The 22,500-nt window shown below is 47.5% G+C and overlaps 1 protein-coding gene across 1 annotated transcript in view; it reads right to left on the bottom strand.

Annotated features, from left to right (window-relative positions):
- The window catches only part of tmeff2a (transmembrane protein with EGF-like and two follistatin-like domains 2a), a gene marked incomplete at both ends in the record, with an annotated part of 244,960 nt that overhangs the window by 77,677 nt on the left and 144,783 nt on the right, over nt 1-22,500 (bottom strand).

Here is a 22,500-nt window from a genome sequence, read left to right as displayed (position 1 = left end):
CAGCCCCTTCCCACATACAGTACAGTGTGAACCAGCCCCTTCCCACATACATGTACAGTGTGAACCAGCCCCTTCCCACATACGTGTACAGTGTGAACCAGCCCCTTCCCACATACATGTACAGTGTGAACCAGCCCCTTCCCACATACATGTACAGTAAAGTGTGAACCAGCCCCTTCCCACATACATGTACAGTAAAGTGTGAACCAGCCCCTTCCCACATACATGTACAGTGTGAACCAGCCCCTTCCCACATACATGTACAGTGTGAACCAGCCCCTTCCCACATACATGTAAAGTGTGAACCAGCCCCTTCCCACATACATGTACAGTGTGAACCAGCCCCTTCCCACATACATGTACAGTGTGAACCAGCCCCTTCTCACATACATGTACAGTGTGAACCAGCCCCTTCCCACATACATGTACAGTGAGGACCAGACCCTTCCCACATACATGTACAGTGAGGACCAGACCCTTCCCACATACATGTACAGTGAGAACCAGCCCCTTCCCACATACATGTACAGTGAGGACCAGCCCCTTCCCACATACATGTACAGTGAGGACCAGCCCCTTCCCACATACATGTACAGTGTGAACCAGCCCCTTCTCACATACATGTACAGTGAGGACCAGCCCCTTCCCACATACATGTACAGTAAAGTGTGAACCAGCCCCTTCCCACATACATGTACAGTACAGTGTGAACCAGCCCCTTCCCACATACATGTACAGTAAAGTGTGAACCAGCCCCTTCCCACATACATGTACAGTACAGTGTGAACCAGCCCCTTCCCACATACATGTACAGTAAAGTGTGAACCAGCCCCTTCCCACATACATGTACAGTAAAGTGTGAACCAGCCCCTTCCCACATACATGTACAGTGAGGACCAGCCCCTTCCCACATACATGTACAGTGTGAACCAGCCCCTTCCCACATACATGTACAGTAAAGTGTGAACCAGCCCCTTCCCACATACATGTACAGTGAGGACCAGCCCCTTCCCACATACATGTACAGTGTGAACCAGCCCCTTCCCACATACATGTACAGTGAGGACCAGCCCCTTCCCACATACGTGTAAAGTGTGAACCAGCCCCTTCCCACATACATGTACAGTGAGGACCAGCCCCTTCCCACATACATGTACAGTGAGGACCAGCCCCTTCCCACATACATGTACAGTGTGAACCAGCCCCTTCCCACATACATGTACAGTGAGGACCAGCCCCTTCCCACATACATGTACAGTGTGAACCAGCCCCTTCCCACATACATGTACAGTGTGAACCAGCCCCTTCCCACATACGTGTAAAGTGTGAACCAGCCCCTTCCCACATACATGTACAGTGTGAACCAGCCCCTTCCCACATACATGTACAGTGAGGACCAGCCCCTTCCCACATACATGTACAGTGAGAACCAGCCCCTTCCCACATACATGTACAGTGAGGACCAGCCCCTTCCCACATACATGTACAGTACAGTGTGAACCAGCCCCTTCCCACATACATGTACAGTGTGAACCAGCCCCTTCCCACATACATGTACAGTGTGAACCAGCCCCTTCCCACATACATGTACAGTGTGAACCAGCCCCTTCTCACATACATGTACAGTGAGGACCAGCCCCTTCCCACATACATGTACAGTGAGGACCAGCCCCTTCCCACATACATGTACAGTGTGAACCAGCCCCTTCCCACATACATGTACAGTGTGAACCAGCCCCTTCCCACATACGTGTACAGTGTGAACCAGCCCCTTCCCACATACATGTACAGTGTGAACCAGCCCCTTCCCACATACATGTACAGTGTGAACCAGCCCCTTCCCACATACATGTACAGTGTGAACCAGCCCCTTCCCACATACATGTACAGTGTGAACCAGCCCCTTCCCACATACATGTACAGTGTGAACCAGCCCCTTCCCACATACATGTACAGTAAAGTGTGAACCAGCCCCTTCCCACATACATGTACAGTGTGAACCAGCCCCTTCCCACATACATGTACAGTGTGAACCAGCCCCTTCTCACATACATGTACAGTGAGAACCAGCCCCTTCCCACATACATGTACAGTGTGAACCAGCCCCTTCCCACATACATGTACAGTGTGAACCAGCCCCTTCCCACATACATGTACAGTGAGAACCAGCCCCTTCCCACATACATGTACAGTGAGAACCAGCCCCTTCTCACATACATGTACAGTAAAGTGTGAACCAGCCCCTTCTCACATACATGTACAGTGTGAACCAGCCCCTTCCCACATACATGTACAGTGTGAACCAGCCCCTTCCCACATACATGTACAGTGTGAACCAGCCCCTTCTCACATACATGTACAGTGAGAACCAGCCCCTTCCCACATACATGTACAGTGTGAACCAGCCCCTTCCCACATACATGTACAGTGTGAACCAGCCCCTTCCCACATACATGTACAGTGTGAACCAGCCCCTTCCCACATACATGTACAGTGTGAACCAGCCCCTTCCCACATACATGTACAGTGTGAACCAGCCCCTTCCCACATACATGTACAGTGTGAACCAGCCCCTTCCCACATACATGTACAGTGTGAACCAGCCCCTTCCCACATACATGTACAGTGTGAACCAGCCCCTTCCCACATACATGTACAGTGTGAACCAGCCCCTTCCCACATACATGTACAGTGTGAACCAGCCCCTTCCCACATACATGTACAGTGTGAACCAGCCCCTTCCCACATACATGTACAGTAAAGTGTGAACCAGCCCCTTCCCACATACATGTACAGTGTGAACCAGCCCCTTCCCACATACATGTACAGTGTGAACCAGCCCCTTCCCACATACGTGTACAGTGTGAACCAGCCCCTTCCCACATACATGTACAGTGTGAACCAGCCCCTTCCCACATACATGTACAGTGTGAACCAGCCCCTTCCCACATACAGTACAGTGTGAACCAGCCCCTTCCCACATACATGTACAGTGTGAACCAGCCCCTTCCCACATACGTGTACAGTGTGAACCAGCCCCTTCCCACATACATGTACAGTGTGAACCAGCCCCTTCCCACATACATGTACAGTAAAGTGTGAACCAGCCCCTTCCCACATACATGTACAGTGTGAACCAGCCCCTTCCCACATACATGTACAGTGTGAACCAGCCCCTTCCCACATACATGTAAAGTGTGAACCAGCCCCTTCCCACATACATGTACAGTGTGAACCAGCCCCTTCTCACATACATGTACAGTGTGAACCAGCCCCTTCCCACATACATGTACAGTGAGGACCAGACCCTTCCCACATACATGTACAGTGAGGACCAGACCCTTCCCACATACATGTACAGTGAGGACCAGCCCCTTCCCACATACATGTACAGTGAGGACCAGCCCCTTCCCACATACATGTACAGTGAGGACCAGCCCCTTCCCACATACATGTACAGTAAAGTGTGAACCAGCCCCTTCCCACATACATGTACAGTGAGGACCAGCCCCTTCCCACATACATGTACAGTAAAGTGTGAACCAGCCCCTTCCCACATACATGTACAGTACAGTGTGAACCAGCCCCTTCCCACATACATGTACAGTAAAGTGTGAACCAGCCCCTTCTCACATACATGTACAGTGAGGACCAGCCCCTTCCCACATACATGTACAGTAAAGTGTGAACCAGCCCCTTCCCACATACATGTACAGTACAGTGTGAACCAGCCCCTTCCCACATACATGTACAGTAAAGTGTGAACCAGCCCCTTCCCACATACATGTACAGTAAAGTGTGAACCAGCCCCTTCCCACATACATGTACAGTAAAGTGTGAACCAGCCCCTTCCCACATACATGTACAGTGTGAACCAGCCCCTTCCCACATACATGTACAGTGTGAACCAGCCCCTTCCCACATACATGTAAAGTGTGAACCAGCCCCTTCCCACATACATGTACAGTGTGAACCAGCCCCTTCCCACATACATGTACAGTGTGAACCAGCCCCTTCTCACATACATGTACAGTGTGAACCAGCCCCTTCCCACATACATGTACAGTGAGGACCAGACCCTTCCCACATACATGTACAGTGAGGACCAGACCCTTCCCACATACATGTACAGTGAGAACCAGCCCCTTCCCACATACATGTACAGTGAGGACCAGCCCCTTCCCACATACATGTACAGTGAGGACCAGCCCCTTCCCACATACATGTACAGTGTGAACCAGCCCCTTCCCACATACATGTACAGTGTGAACCAGCCCCTTCCCACATACATGTACAGTGAGGACCAGCCCCTTCCCACATACATGTACAGTGTGAACCAGCCCCTTCCCACATACATGTACAGTGTGAACCAGCCCCTTCTCACATACATGTACAGTGAGGACCAGCCCCTTCCCACATACATGTACAGTAAAGTGTGAACCAGCCCCTTCCCACATACATGTACAGTACAGTGTGAACCAGCCCCTTCCCACATACATGTACAGTAAAGTGTGAACCAGCCCCTTCCCACATACATGTACAGTACAGTGTGAACCAGCCCCTTCCCACATACATGTACAGTGTGAACCAGCCCCTTCCCACATACATGTACAGTAAAGTGTGAACCGCGCCGTGCGGCACGCTACATGAAGCACACGCTGATGAATGGGGCTTGCTCACATACTGTACTATCACTGTATACATCACATACTGTACTATCACTGTATACATCACATACTGTACTATCACTGTATACATCACATACTGTACTATCACTGTATACATCACATACTGTACTATCACTGTATACATCACATACTGTATACTATCACTGTATACATCACCATAAATTATATGTGACGCCGATGTACCATTCCGTTGCTGTCAGGCAACCTCTTATCTCTGTGTTTTAACTTTGTGGGTTTCATTTTTTTTCTTCTTCTTTCACAAGCTCGAAACGTGGCGTGAAGAAGAGACACATTTTGAGCTTGTGGATCTGATGATTTAGTGTTTTTTTTATTTGAATCATGAAAAGACATCGTCGTCATACCAGGACCGTTATGTGGGAAGGCCTACTGAGTGGTCATCATACCAGGACCGTTATGTGGGAAGGCCTACTGAGTGGCCTACTGAGGCCTACTGAGTGGCCTACTGAGTGGCCTTGACAGCCCATACATCCAAACAGAACATTACACTTTGCCACTCGATTTGCCACTCACTTTATGCATGTGCAGACCCTACAGACACTCACTTTATGCATGCGCAGACTCTACAGACACTCACTTTATGCATGCGCAGACCCTACAGTGCAACACTAGAGGAACAGCTTCTGGTAACATAAGAACAAAAACAAATGTTCTCAAACTCTTATATAGGTCAATAGAACTCTGGAATGATCTGCCCAGAAACGTCTAAAGCCCGACACACACCGTCTGCGACCGCCGCGCGTACCGCTGCGGCACAGTATTGCCGCGTGCCATAGCCGCACGGCAACACCAACAGGACGCGGCGCGCTACCACGCGGCTGGGGAGTTTTGTTGACTATATTCCATTGCCACGCCCACGGATAGCCGGGTGGAGGCCGCGCGGCAACGCCTGGAAAATAGAACAGCGGTGCATCGGCGCGGCCGGCGAGGCGTGACCGCGCGCCAGCGCGCGTCGGACGCAGCCGGTGTGCGATAGGTTCATTGAAAATAATGGAGGCGGCTGTGTCCGCCGCGCGGGGGACGCAGCCGGTGTGTGGTGGGCTTTATATACAATCCATAACAAAAACAAATATATAGGATATATATCAAGATATATTTTGCCAAGTAACTTGTATGCTGTTACCGCCGGTATGCTGTTATTTCTTTAACAGTTTCCGTGCTTTGAATGGATTACTCCAGGTTAATGTCGCTGCCATATCGGACATACGCGACTTTTGTTTTATGTGTTTAATCCGCCGCAATGTAATAATTAAAAAGAAAATCCGTCTTCGCCGCGGAGAAAGAGAGTAGATGCATCTGTTTTGATGAGGAAACGGAAATCGTCACATGCTGTGGGCTGCTAGGGCTTCTGGGAAATTGAGGCCAATGCAAACGAATGGGGTTCAACGCCTCATGGAGGAGGGTCCTGTGCTGCGTCTTCCGGGTGTACCAAGATGGCGGGTGGTCCAGCCGTTCATAACAAACGGGGGAAGCTTTTATCACTCGATTTTCGCGGATTAAAAGCCCAAATAATTCAGCGTATGCTCTAAAGGTAATACAACAATCTCGGCAGTGAAGGGGGGTTGATTAAAAGTCTGGTAAATCGTTTTCCGCAGTCAAACTGTTAATTTGACTGCTGTTAGATTACATTTTTTTAGATTTCATAGAGGCTCATGCATGTGTCTCTAATAGGAATCCTTTAATGAACATAAACAAACTTATAAGAGAAGTGTTCCACGCCATCTCTAGGCATGGTATCGTGGAGCAACGTGTGAGTGAATCCATGTTATCAGTCTGGCTAATAACAGGCTACAAGCAATGTAGATCTGCTACTTTTGCCGTTTTAAAAACATTTGAATCCTGAAAAGTAACAGTTTTGCACATATGAGGTTTTTCGCCCGCCAGAGAAGATTTCCTGCGTGCGAGAGGTACAGTATGCATGGCAAAATTCTAGTTAATTTAGCTCAGTGTGTGCGAACGGAATCACAGGCAGAGCCTTTTCCCACGCAAGGATATATAAGGAAGAACAGTGTAGCGTGAACGTCGACGCATCTTGTATGCTCCAGCAGGCAGCCTCGATGAACTTACATTTATACTGCCTTAACCCATTCTGACCTGAGATCAGATTCATACGAGGTTTCCGCCGGACACACACTGGTCTGATGAACCCATTCTGACCTGAGATCAGATTCATACGAGGTTTCCGCCGGACACACACTGGTCTGATGAACCCATTCTGACCTGAGATCAGATTCATACGAGGTTTCCGCCGGAAACACACTGGTCTGATGAACCCATTCTGACCTGAGATCAGATTCTAAAAATGTCAGTCGCTCTTCGATTTTTCAAAAATAGCAGACCTACAAGCTCATATCGCGCCACTCGGTGGCGCGATATGAGCTTGTAGATCTGCTATTTTTAAATAGCTAAAGCATAATATGATGCTGACACCAAAATGGGTGCCCGGTCAGAATGGGTTAACTAAATCACTGCATAGTATATTACTATTAATTCTTTATGACGCCATTTACCATTTTCACGTGTACTCTCATCTGCGAGGTATATGCACAGTAAAATCCTTGAGTGTTTAATTTATCTCAGAGAGTGTATCAATCTGTGCAATGCATTTTGTTAACCACTTGAACGCAAGCATTCCTATTCTGGGCATGTCGGAATAGGCCGGCCGAGCATTTGACAAAATAATCTCTCACAGTTTGGAATTCGAGCTTGTTAATAATACTGACATACTGTAACTATTACATCTGTACGGTAGAGTATAATATAAGTAGTAGCCTACATATTTATGGAAGAGTATGTACTAGACCTTACCCGTTGTGAAATACTTGCCGAAATACTTCATTATTAATCATTAACCCATTCTGACCGGGCACCCATTTTGGTGTTGGCATCATGTTATGCTTTATCTATTGAAAAATAGCAGATCTACAAGCTCATATCATCACGCACACCATCAGCTCCTCTTCTACAATAGTATCATCGCCCTCGGGCGGAAAACTTGTATGTCCAAAATGTATCACTTTTCCGCAACATTGTAAAGAAAATAACCTGATGGATTCAAATGTAGTTGCAATTTGTATTCACAAGCTCTTGGTAATACTTTTCATTGATATAAATATGTATAGTATATTGATAAAAATATGGTGAGGCAGCTTTTTGCTTCTACGGCCCAACAGCCTGGAATAAACTTCCATTCGAGCTCAGACACGCACCCTCTGTAGACATTTTTAAATCTCAACTCAAGACTCACCTCTTCACTCTTGCTTTTAGTTGAGTTTTAATATGCACGTTCCTACCCTGTCCTGACTGATTTGCTGCATGTGGTGTTTTTATTTGTTTTTATTTATTTTATGTTCTTATATTCAATTTTGTTCTTTGCCATTGTTCTATTATTTTAACTACTTGTGTTTTATTGTATTCAATTTTTGTGTCCTGCCCTGTGAAGCACTTTGAGCTGCATGTATGTATGAAAGGTGCTATACAAATAAAGTTTATTATTATTATTATAAACCCCATTCACACACACTAACTTCACTTTTCAACATTTGGCTATTTTCGATGCTTTTGTGTGTCACTGTCGTACCATATCGTATCTGTTGGGTGGAAACTTATTAGGCATATAACTCTTTTCAGTATTCAAATTAAAAAACAGCAAAAGTTGCAGATCGACAAGCTTGGTACGTTTGTATGACGCTGTAGTATGATCAAGTAAGGCATTCATTTGCGAAAGAAAATCATACAATAAAAAAACCATTACAAGTTAGAATATGGAGATAAAGAGGTTTCTGCTCGACAGCAACGGTATGACAAAGTAGGCAAGAATTGACGGGGGAAAAAAAAGATACAAAAAGTTGAAATATGGAGATACAAGGTTTCTGAATAGATTATACTTGTGCCTGTCATTTTGGTAGATTTCTATCCAGTGTGCCTGTGGCATAATACATTAGTGGTATCGTAGTCCCCGTGATAATACATTAGTGGTATCGTAGTCCCCATGGGAACAATAGGAACACCTTTTGAATGGCACCATTAAAAGCATAACTCAAGCCTCAGCCACAACACAGGAGATGAAAATCATGTCGTACATTTACTTCTCTGCAGCAGCAGTGCCTCGGACCGGGCCAACACATGAGGTGATTGTGCCTCGGACTGGGCCTCGGACCGGGCCAACACATGAGGTGACTGGGCCTCGGACTGGGCCTCGGACTGGGCCAACACATGAGGTGATTGTGCCTCGGACTGGGCCTCGGACTGGGCCAACACATGAGGTGATTGTGCCTCGGACTGGGCCTCGGACTGGGCCTCGGACTGGGCCAACACATGAGGTGATTGTTCCTCGGACTGGGCCTCGGACTGGGCCAACACATGAGGTGATTGTGCCTCGGACTGGGCCTCGGTCTGGGCCAACACATGAGGTGATTGTGCCTCGGACTGGGCCTCGGACTGGGCCAACACATGAGGTGATTGTGCCTCGGACTGGGCCTCGGACTGGGCCAACACATGAGGTGATTGTGCCTCGGACTGGGCCTCGGACTGGGCCAACACATGAGGTGATTGTGCCTCGGACTGGGCCTCGGACTGGGCCAACACATGAGGTGATTGTGCCTCGGACTGGGCCAACACATGAGGTGATTGTGCCTCGGACTGGGCCTCGGACTGGGCCAACACATGAGGACTGGGCCTCGGACTGGGCCAACACATGAGGTGATTGTGCCTCGGACTGGGCCTCGGACTGGGCCTCGGACTGGGCCAACACATGAGGTGATTGTGCCTCGGACTGGGCCTCGGACTGGGCCAACACATGAGGTGATTGTGCCTCGGACTGGGCCTCGGACTGGGCCAACACATGAGGTGATTGTGCCTCGGACTGGGCCTCGGACTGGGCCAACACATGAGGTGATTGTGCCTCGGACTGGGCCAACACATGAGGTGATTGTGCCTCGGACTGGGCCTCGGACTGGGCCAACACATGAGGTGATTGTGCCTCGGACTGGGCCTCGGACTGGGCCAACACATGAGGTGATTGTGCCTCGGACTGGGCCTCGGACTGGGCCAACACATGGTGCTTGCTGAACGAGCTTACAGAACCTAAGTGCAGTTAAGTCACTATGTGATAGAGCCTGTGTATAGAGCCTCACTTAACCCATTCTGACCTGAGATCAGATTCTGTTTGAAAATGACAGTTTTCTGAAAAAGCCATGTTTCTATGTCAGTCGTTCTTCGATTTTTTCTAAAATAGCAGATCTACAAGCTCTTAGCGCGCCACTCGGTGGCGCGCTATGGGCTTGTAGATCTGCTATTTTTCAATAGCTAAAGCATAAAGTAATGCTAACACCAAAAGGGGTTCCCGTTCAGAATGGATTAAATAGGTTATATAATGTGATCGGGTCAATATTGGCTAGTGGTGTTTTCCCGTCGTGGACAGTAACAAATCAATACAGTATGGCCGTAAATGTTTCCAAATACTTTTCTAAATGTATATACTGTATATATATTTTTTTACACACCATAATATTGTTCTAATTTTGATCAGAAGACCCAGATACTGAATGTCAATCTCCAGGTTTTCTTCAGAATATGTATGACAATTTACAGTCCAACTAGTACTACAGTAGTCCTCAAATGGGACCCCCTTCACTCTGAGACCCCTTTTCCACCGGTTGGTTCCCAGTGGGAACCGGTTCAGTTCTTTTCCACCGGTTGGTTCCCAATGGGAACCGGTTCAGTTCTTTTCCACCGGTTGGTTCCCAATGGGAACCGGTTCAGTTCTTTTCCACCGGTTGGTTCCCAATGGGAACCGGTTGAGTTATTTTTGGTTCTTAGTCCATGAGCCAGAGCTCCAACATTGGTGGGCAAACTATACCCTATATTAAATTGTTTATAGGATCAATACAAGTAAATTAATACATGATAACCCTTCCACAGTAGTAGCTTTTTCATATTTTCGACTATTTTGCATATTTTCCTACATAATGCCTCATTTGCCTATTTAAAAATGTAAAATTTGTAATACAATAAATCATTGTCTTCGTGTAAGTACTCAATTGGGGAAATTTCATGGTGATAATAATCTAATATAGGTATAGTTTTGCTCACTCAATTCATAATTAACGTTTCAATGTTGGATCTCTGGCTCATGGACTAAGAACCAAAAAGAACTGAACCGGTTCCCACTGGGAACCAACCGGTGGAAAAGGGGCCTGAGTGTATAAATGGAACCAACCGTTTGAAAATGTGAACGCTCATTCATATTCATATTCTAACAAAAAAAAAGAAGACAACCTCGCTTTGGATTGGAAAACGTCTACATTTCAATACGGAAATGCATTGATCTCAAACAAGACAAGAAGTTACTTTCATATCATTTTGTATTTTTAAATTCTAGCTGGCCTAGAGAATGTACTGTAGTGTTTCAGTGTGTGTGTGTGTGTGTGTGTGTGTGTGTGTGTGTGTGTGTGTGTGTGTGTGTGTGTGTGTGTGTGTGTGTGTGTGTGTGTGTGTGTGTGTGTGACTGTGTGTGTGTGTGTGTGTGTGTGTGTGTGTGTGTGTGTGTGTGTGTGTGTGTGTGTGTGTGTGTGTGTGTGTGTGTGTTTCTCATTTTGGCTGCAGGGCTGAGCATGTTGCTGCTGCTGCCCTCCTGCCTATTGAGGTGGAACGCATTGGTTATAGATAAGCTTGTGTGTGTGTGTGTGTGTGTGTGTGTGTGTGTGTGTGTGTGTGTGTGTGAGAGACATGTAGCCCAAATAGGATGACCAAATAGGACACACACACAGTCACACACACACACACACACACACACACACACACACACACACACACACACACACACACACACACACACACACACACACACACACACAATCTCGATATCGCAAAAGCGGTATGATCAGATTATTTGCTTTCGTAAACCTCTAACCTGGTTGCCATGGCGTGGCCGCGTGACCGAGGGGGGGGGGGGGGGGGAGGGGGGGAGGGGGGGAGGGGTAGGGTGGCAGCAGCAGCGGGGGGGGGGGGGGGGGGTCTCCACTTGGACCAACCAGAATGTCCGAATGGGAAGGTCACCCAAAACGCTGCATTCTATGGCGTTCCCTTCCACTCTATAATGGCATGCTTTTGCGATTACTATGAAAACCTGCGAAACCTGTCAGTCAGTGCGTCAGTCACGCCTCGTGACACGCTCCATATTATGGCCAATACAGGATTCATGCCATATGTTGATCTGACCTCATCTGACCTCATCAAACTCAAGACACTTCCCCCGATGCCAACCCTTAGATCTCCATAATACTGTATGAACTTGTGGAGCTGACCATATATGGAGCTGATATTCCATGTCAGAGGCAAGGAGCCAACCAAGGTGCTCAGGAGGTGTGCAGGTATACAAATTGTAAAAATAGTAAAAAGGTGCTCCTGGGATCAGTCAGGATAACACATCGATATAGAACAAAGCGGAGATCCGCTAAAAGGAGGAAAGCTTTATTGAGCTGACATGCGGCCCTGCCCTCAGGGCGTCTTACTAGTTATTGCTTTGTTTTCTTGACCACAATGTTAAGAAAATACCATTTAGAAAGCATGTTATTTAAACCAATGGTTCTCAAAGTATTTATGCTATTGCGGGGCGGCGGTGGCTCAGGTGTAGAGTGCCTGGATGGTAACCGTAAGGTTGCCAGTTCGAACCCGGGCTCCCCCAGAGTTACTGTCGAAGTGTCCTTGAGCAAGACACTGAACCCCTAATTGCTCCCGATGTGCTAGTTGGTGCCTTGCATGGTTTCCGCTGCCATCGGTGTATGAATGTGTGTGTGAATGGGTGAATGTAATGCACAATCTCTGTAAAGCGCCTTGGATAAAGGCGCTATATAAATGCACCATTTACCATTTATTGCTAAATATGCTCTCCCTTACGTCTTGCCTACTATACGGATACAGCATATTAGCATCAGTGACAGGGAAAAAAAGCCAAGCTTAGGGATTATTGGGTTCAAGTGGTTAAACGTCTGAAAGTTATTTTCAATCTGTCCTATAATGGAAAACATTCTCTCGAGTTTTCCTCGTGACGTGTATCTTACTGGGAAATATTTACATTTATGTATCGCAAAATGACATGAGATTCCAAAAAATGTAACAATGTAATTCAAGGGGTGCCATGGATGACCCCACAGGGGTAACTATCCAGAGTCAAAGAAGTTTGAGAACCACTGTTCTAGCTTGCCATCAGAGAGAGTTTTTAAAGGGACACTTCACCCTTTTGGCAAAAAAAAATATGTTAATGACGTTTAGCAGCTTTAGATCACTTTCCTGGGGGTATTTATGTGTGTAATATGTGGTTTTAGATATTTTAGATTGTAGCAGTGAGCCTGTTGTCTCTGATGTCATGGACACTGGGCTCACTATACCTTCCTGGACTACAATTCCCATAATTATTTGGTGCACTGCTCCTCCTTGTGGATAGGGGGAGGGCTGTCTCACTGAGACAACATGTAGTCCAGGAAGGAAGTGAGCCCAGTGTCCATGACATCAGAGACAACAGGCTCACTGCTACAATCTAAAATATCTGAAACCACATATTACACACATAAAGACCCCCAGGAAAGTGTTCTAAAGCTTCTAAACGTCATTAACATATATTTTTTTGCAAAAAGGGTGAAGTGTCCCTTTAAGACTTCCTTTTATCTTTGCTTGTGTAAATTGTGCCTGATACAGCTACCAAACTTGTTAATAAAGTATTCAATCGATCATGCAGGAGATATTCCGGTAAACTTATTTTTTTTTACCGATGCAGGCTGTATGTACAGCCATCGCTGGGCGCTGGCTACAGGACGATCAATCAGAATCCAGTTCATAATTGCTCCGCAGCGGTGCCTCCAACTTAATGCAAATTAATGAAGTGTTGCCCACCAATCCATAGTGCTGCAGCTTTTTGGAAATGATTCTTTGATTAATGACCCCAATCAGACTATATGGTATTCCAATTAAATAAGTGCAGCGCTTATCCCTTGATTAGCCAACCGTGGCATATAAAGGAAGCACATAATGCATATGTATTATATTATATATATATTATTATATTATATATATATATTATTATTATCTGCATGCCCAGAAAAGGGACAAAATATGTGGTTAAGTTTCTCTTTCCACAAAGATATCATTTGTTGCAGTAATATGACCTCTTGGACGATATAACTTTTACCAAATTGCATTAAGTATGTAATTTGCACTGGTGTATGCTATACAACAGTGGTCCCCAAACGTTTTAGCTTGAGACCCAAAAGACGCCTTGTGAGCTCGTTTTTGTCTTTGTTTTCACAGTCATGATTGCTCTTGTTTTTTTTCCTGAGAGTAAAAAAAGATTCATAGTGATATGAAGGTTAAAGTCCTACTATCCCATTCTGACCGGGCACCCATTTTGGTGTCGGCATCATGTTATGCTGTAGCTATTGAAAAATAGCAGATCTACAAGCTCATATCGCGCCACCGAGTGGCGCGATACGAGCTTGTAGGTCTGCTATTTTTGAAAAAATCGAAGACACTTTTAGAATCTGATCTCAGGTCAGAATGGGTTAATAATGAAACTGTCAGGATGTAATAGACATTTTTAGAATCTGATCTCAGGTCAGAATGGGCTATTTCTCACATACAGTACATTGCTCTATGCGAGATTTGTTCTCCGCATTTGAGTAGTGAGCCGCAGCCTTGCCGCGCTCGGGAACCATTTGTAGTTGATCTATAACACCCTAGCCTGACACTCAGCCTGAATTTTCATTTCGTTTCACTCCATTATTCAGTCTGAACGCCCCTCCCTACTACAACCGTTTCTGGGATGGGCGTTGCCAAAGAGGCAGTCTTCGGTGATTGGTTCATACCAACCAATCAGAATAGTAGGAAAGCAGACGGCATTGTGTCAATCATGTGGCTATATGGCTAACCCGTTTGCTAACCAAACAAACACAGCCAACGAGCGCTACTAGTATGTAAACAAAAGCGGTAAAATATGTCGGATGATGATGTTTATAGAACCTCTTGTGTCTTTAAAGAAACTATTTATCATACGTCGATTTAATAGCCAGATTGATACGGCCGTGAGTCACCGCAGTGGGGGCAGCCATGTTTGTTTGTGTCTGGACGGCGCTGTTGTTTGACGTCATCGAGTTGAAACGACGCTGATTCGTCGGTTGGATTTCCAACCGAGTCTGAGACCTCCTTCGGGAGCGTCACCAGACCCTAAATCGCCTGAACATAATTTTTTTATGTGCCTAGCGATTCAGTGGCTGGAGCCAGGCTACTAACACCCCAATCCAACCCTCGATGCCGAGTACCAAGCAGGGAGACATTGGGTCTCATATTTACAGTCTTTGGCATGACCCGGCCGGGGGGGGGGGGGGGGGGTCGAACCCACGACCTCCCAGTCTCAGGGCGGACACTCTAACCACAAGCTCATGGTTGAGCTGGTTATGCTAATCCTAATAACTATAAGCCTCGTTTCTCTGCACCACCTATGTGTGTCACCAATAAAAATAAATACAAAAACAAAATACAAAAAAGCTTTAGAATAATAGAGATTTAAGAGGTTTCAACCCGACAGCAACGACATCGTAATGTGATGAATCAATTGGCTCCAACTCTAATGGAGCTATATCACCTAGTGCACATAATTGGATACGGAGTGCCTTCCAAGTCGACCTGAATTCACCCTGTGTGTGTGTGTGTGTGTGTGTGTGTGTGTGTGTGTGTGTGTGTGTGTGTGTGTGTGTGTACGTGCTAAAGCAGAACCATGCGGAGTCCATGTCATGTCGGTGTTGCAGTACATGCTCTGCTTTGCATCACACACACACACACACACACACACACACACACACACACACACACACACACACACACACACACACACACACACACACACACACACGGCCTAATTCCTTACAGCACTGCTTCTTCTCAAACATCCTCAAACATCAAGGACCCCCAAGTTGATAGGCTATACCGCGCCGCACGAACACATCAATGCTGTGAGCCCTCAAGACAGCTTCTTGGACCTCGAACGCCTTGTTTTGTTCCTTGCTCTGCCTGTGGGGTCATGAGATACTAAGTCTAACCAGGTGCAACACATCAATAAAAAAACCATAGCCGTGCAAAGATGAGCGTGTTCTCATGACCTCCTCCTCCGTTTGGAAAGCTATGTTTGTGAGACGCCACATCTCATGGCTATAGCGTGTTTGTTCCATACTTCTTTACACTGTAAAAGGACACTCTCTGAGTCAGGGGTCAGTCTCAAGAACCCCGACATTTACAAAGTATTAATTATGGCCACCGTCTGAAAATCAGACCCGTCTGAAGTGAGTGGTGCTGTGATGTACTTGCACTGCACTGCACAAGCCCTCCTCCCTGGCCTGTGTGTGTCTGTGTGTTAGGCTAGGACGCAGCCAGGGACACAGGGACACAGCCACACACATAGTGTTCATTTGTGTTATTCTTTTCCCAAGTGCTGCTGCCACCGATCTTTCATTACCATTGTGTATATAAATATCATCTTAACCCATTCTGAACGGGCACCCATTTTGGTGTCAGCATCGTGTCGTGCTTTAGCTATTGAAAAATAGCAGATCTACAAGCTCATATCGCACCACCGAGTGGCGCGATACGAGCTTGTAGGTCTGCTATTTTTGAAAAAATCGAAGAGCGACTGACATTTCTAGAATCTGATCTCAGGTCAGAATGGGTTAATCAGACCAGTGTGTGTCCAGTGGAAACCTCGTATGAATCTGATCTCAGGTCAGAATGGGTTAATAACTTCTCTCTTACTGGCATGGGGGGGGAGGCATATCTCCAGGCAAATAAACTGTATTGTATCCGGAGAAGGATGTCAGTGTGGGTTTATTTTTTTTAATCTATTTTTTATTTTTATACCACCATTTTTGCAACCCATTTTTCATGGGTTTTTAGCAGCCTCTAAGACCCGCATTAATTTCTACTTGCAAAAAATAGATTTCAACCTTACTACTACTTTGAAATACTAGGACTGAGACAAAACAATATGTTAAAAAAAATAAAAAAAATAAGTTTGATGAAAAATGTATAATAATTATATAATAATATAATAAACTAGAAAAAGTGCCCTTCTGGGCACAGGTCTCCACCAGGTTATCCACAGATCCGTGCAGTTAGAGGTAAAAACACTTTTGGGCCAGTTATAGCGCCACCTTGAGGCTGAGTTGAAATTGTTCATGTGGCATTTCGTCCTCGGCCTAGTGGGAATGTGCGTGCACAATTTCACGGAAATCACGCGATGTGTTCATGATTTGCAGCATTTTGTTTGAAACTGAGCACTCCTGTGAAGTTTGGAAGCCAATCTTAACCAATCAGGATGGAGTCTGAGAAATGTGAAAGACCCGTTTCGTTGAATGGCTCTAGAGAGACTGTGTACCAATTTGCGTGATGTTTGGACAAAATCTGAAGGTGTACTGTGAAAAAACTTGTTTTGCACAAAGCGGCCTCCTGGTGGCGCTATAACAGGCCGTTCTGGAAAGTTTGGGGCAGAGGTTCATGGTTGGCATCCAGGGAGTGTGTGTGCAAAATTTGGCATCGACCGGGTTAACGGTGGCCGAGATTAGCTGGTCACGGACGGACGGACACACACACACGGACACACACACACACACGGACGGACGGACGGACGGACGGAGTGCAAAACATACTCTCCCCATGCCTTCGGCTGGTGGAGACAATTAATAATTTACATTTGGGGGATATCTTTCACAATAATGAATAAAACATGTTCTAGACATTCTAATGATCACAAAAAAAACATATATTACAATTATTTTACCTACTTTTATCTTAGGTTAAAAAAAAATCAAAATCGCACAGAGTCCAGACATTTTTAATTTGTGTGAATTTCAGCCTCTGTGGGGGGGTATTTATATGCAACTATCATGACCAATGTCATTGCAATGGCATTGAAATGGCATTGCAATGAACATCACTGATGACGTTTAGGTGAAAAAAGAACAGAAAAGAATAATGATAATTTAGTAATTAATTAAAATAAATTTGTTGCTAAAAAGCAACGCTGGGTCTTAGAGGGTTAAAGCCATCAACCGAGGTTGCCAGTCTGATATGAAGGGCATCCTTGGTACGTATTGCTGTGCCCTGTGCGTTGATCAGCCGTTCAGTACCGAGTGACCTGAAGGGGCGAGCTGGGACATTCTGACAGATAGGAGGGCACCAGGCCAGACCTTACTTGACTTTAAAGGTATATTCAGTGATTTCACTTAATTCAAATATAACTTTTTTTGTTTTGTTGTGATAATCCTCTCTACTATAGAGTGTGCTGGCCATATAAGGAGTTCCTCCCTGTCCCCAGTTAACCCCTGGGGGTCAAAAAACCTTAGGTTTCGTTTTTGACTCTCTATCCTGACTGGACGAAAGGCTTAGGTCCCACAGCCAAAAACGAAACCTAAGGTTTTTTGAGTGAAATCACTGAATATACCTTTAAAAGCAAGTAAAATAACTTCTCTCCTAAAATTCAGAGGGATCCAGTGCAAGGATGAATGCTATAGAGCAGGGGTTTAGAATCAACCTGGGGACCACCACCCTGACTATAGAATCAACCTGGGGACCACCACCCTGACTATAGAATCAACCTGGGGACCACCACCCTGACTATAGAATCAACCTGGGGACCACCACCCTGACTATAGAATCAACCTGGGGACCACCACCCTGACTATAGAATCAACCTGGGGACCCCCACCCTGACTGAGAATCAACCTGGGGACCACCACCCTGACTATAGAATCAACCTGGGGACCACCACCCTGACTGAGAATCAACCTGGGGACCACCACCCTGACTATAGAATCAACCTGGGGACCACCACCCTGACTATAGAATCAACCTGGGGACCACCACCCTGACTATATAATCAACCTGGGGACCACCACCCTGACTATAGAATCAACCTGGGGACCACCACCCTGACTATAGAATCAACCTGGGGACCACCACCCTGACTATAGAATCAACCTGGGGACCACCACCCTGACTATAGAATCAACCTGGGGACCACCACCCTGACTGAGAATCAACCTGGGGACCACCACCCTGACTGAGAATCAACCTGGGGACCACCACCCTGACTTAGAATCAACCTGGGGACCACCACCCTGACTGAGAATCAACCTGGGGACCACCACCCTGACTATAGAATCAACCTGGGGACCACCACCCTGACTATAGAATCAACCTGGGGACCACCACCCTGACTATAGAATCAACCTGGGGACCACCACCCTGACTATAGAATCAACCTGGGGACCACCACCCTGACTATAGAATCAACCTGGGGACCACCACCCTGACTATAGAATCAACCTGGGGACCACCACCCTGACTATAGAATCAACCTGGGGACCACCACCCTGACTGAGAATCAACCTGGGGACCACCACCCTGACTGAGAATCAACCTGGGGACCACCACCCTGACTTAGAATCAACCTGGGGACCACCACCCTGACTATAGAATCAACCTGGGGACCACCACCCTGACTGAGAATCAACCTGGGGACCACCACCCTGACTATAGAATCAACCTGGGGACCACCACCCTGACTATAGAATCAACCTGGGGACCCCCACCCTGACTATAGAATCAACCTGGGGACCACCACCCTGACTGAGAATCAACCTGGGGACCACCACCCTGACTGAGAATCAACCTGGGGACCACCACCCTGACTATAGAATCAACCTGGGGACCCCCACCCTGACTGAGAATCAACCTGGGGACCACCACCCTGACTATAGAATCAACCTGGGGACCACCACCCTGACTGAGAATCAACCTGGGGACCACCACCCTGACTATAGAATCAACCTGGGGACCACCACCCTGACTGAGAATCAACCTGGGGACCCCCACCCTGACTATAGAATCAACCTGGGGACCACCACCCTGACTATAGAATCAACCTGGGGACCACCACCCTGACTATAGAATCAACCTGGGGACCACCACCCTGACTATAGAATCAACCTGGGGACCACCACCCTGACTATAGAATCAACCTGGGGACCACCACCCTGACTGAGAATCAACCTGGGGACCACCACCCTGACTATAGAATCAACCTGGGGACCACCACCCTGACTATAGAATCAACCTGGGGACCACCACCCTGACTATAGAATCAACCTGGGGACCACCACCCTGACTGAGAATCAACCTGGGGACCCCCACCCTGACTATAGAATCAACCTGGGGACCACCACCCTGACTATAGAATCAACCTGGGGACCACCACCCTGACTATAGAATCAACCTGGGGACCACCACCCTGACTATAGAATCAACCTGGGGACCACCACCCTGACTATAGAATCAACCTGGGGACCACCACCCTGACTATAGAATCAACCTGGGGACCACCACCCTGACTATAGAATCAACCTGGGGACCACCACCCTGACTATAGAATCAACCTGGGGACCACCACCCTGACTGAGAATCAACCTGGGGACCACCACCCTGACTATAGAATCAACCTGGGGACCACCACCCTGACTATAGAATCAACCTGGGGACCACCACCCTGACTATAGAATCAACCTGGGGACCACCACCCTGACTGAGAATCAACCTGGGGACCCCCACCCTGACTATAGAATCAACCTGGGGACCACCACCCTGACTGAGAATCAACCTGGGGACCACCACCCTGACTATAGAATCAACCTGGGGACCACCACCCTGACTATAGAATCAACCTGGGGACCACCACCCTGACTGAGAATCAACCTGGGGACCACCACCCTGACTGAGAATCAACCTGGGGACCACCACCCTGACTATAGAATCAACCTGGGGACCACCACCCTGACTATAGAATCAACCTGGGGACCCCCACCCTGACTATAGAATCAACCTGGGGACCACCACCCTGACTGAGAATCAACCTGGGGACCACCACCCTGACTATAGAATCAACCTGGGGACCACCACCCTGACTATAGAATCAACCTGGGGACCACCACCCTGACTATAGAATCAACCTGGGGACCACCACCCTGACTGAGAATCAACCTGGGGACCACCACCCTGACTATAGAATCAACCTGGGGACCACCACCCTGACTATAGAATCAACCTGGGGACCACCACCCTGACTATAGAATCAACCTGGGGACCACCACCCTGACTATAGAATCAACCTGGGGACCACCACCCTGACTATAGAATCAACCTGGGGACCACCACCCTGACTGAGAATCAACCTGGGGACCACCACCCTGACTGAGAATCAACCTGGGGACCACCACCCTGACTATAGAATCAACCTGGGGACCACCACCCTGACTATAGAATCAACCTGGGGACCACCACCCTGACTATAGAATCAACCTGGGGACCACCACCCTGACTATAGAATCAACCTGGGGACCACCACCCTGACTATAGAATCAACCTGGGGACCCCCACCCTGACTATAGAATCAACCTGGGGACCACCACCCTGACTATAGAATCAACCTGGGGACCACCACCCTGACTATAGAATCAACCTGGGGACCCCCACCCTGACTATAGAATCAACCTGGGGACCCCCACCCTGACTATAGAATCAACCTGGGGACCACCACCCTGACTATAGAATCAACCTGGGGACCACCACCCTGACTATAGAATCAACCTGGGGACCACCACCCTGACTATAGAATCAACCTGGGGACCACCACCCTGACTATAGAATCAACCTGGGGACCACCACCCTGACTATAGAATCAACCTGGGGACCCCCACCCTGACTATAGAATCAACCTGGGGACCACCACCCTGACTATAGAATCAACCTGGGGACCACCACCCTGACTATAGAATCAACCTGGGGACCACCACCCTGACTATAGAATCAACCTGGGGACCACCACCCTGACTATATAATCAACCTGGGGACCCCCACCCTGACTATAGAATCAACCTGGGGACCACCACCCTGACTATAGAATCAACCTGGGGACCACCACCCTGACTATAGAATCAACCTGGGGACCACCACCCTGACTGAGAATCAACCTGGGGACCACCACCCTGACTGAGAATCAACCTGGGGACCACCACCCTGACTATAGAATCAACCTGGGGACCACCACCCTGACTATAGAATCAACCTGGGGACCACCACCCTGACTGAGAATCAACCTGGGGACCACCACCCTGACTGAGAATCAACCTGGGGACCACCACCCTGACTATAGAATCAACCTGGGGACCCCCACCCTGACTATAGAATCAACCTGGGGACCACCACCCTGACTGAGAATCAACCTGGGGACCACCACCCTGACTATAGAATCAACCTGGGGACCACCACCCTGACTATAGAATCAACCTGGGGACCCCCACCCTGACTATAGAATCAACCTGGGGACCACCACCCTGACTATAGAATCAACCTGGGGACCACCACCCTGACTATAGAATCAACCTGGGGACCACCACCCTGACTATAGAATCAACCTGGGGACCACCACCCTGACTGAGAATCAACCTGGGGACCACCACCCTGACTATAGAATCAACCTGGGGACCCCCACCTTGACTGAGAATCAACCTGGGGACCACCACCCTGACTATAGAATCAACCTGGGGACCACCACCCTGACTGAGAATCAACCTGGGGACCACCACCCTGACTATAGAATCAACCTGGGGACCACCACCCTGACTATAGAATCAACCTGGGGACCACCACCCTGACTATAGAATCAACCTGGGGACCACCGCCCTGACTATAGAATCAA

Source organism: Protomyctophum parallelum, assembly GCF_964188405.1.
Source record: "Protomyctophum parallelum genome assembly, chromosome: 11".
Taxonomy (NCBI): Eukaryota; Metazoa; Chordata; class Actinopteri; order Myctophiformes; family Myctophidae; genus Protomyctophum; species Protomyctophum parallelum.
The sequence above is the reverse complement of the archived record's forward strand: the minus strand, read 5'-3'. Positions and strand labels throughout refer to the sequence as shown.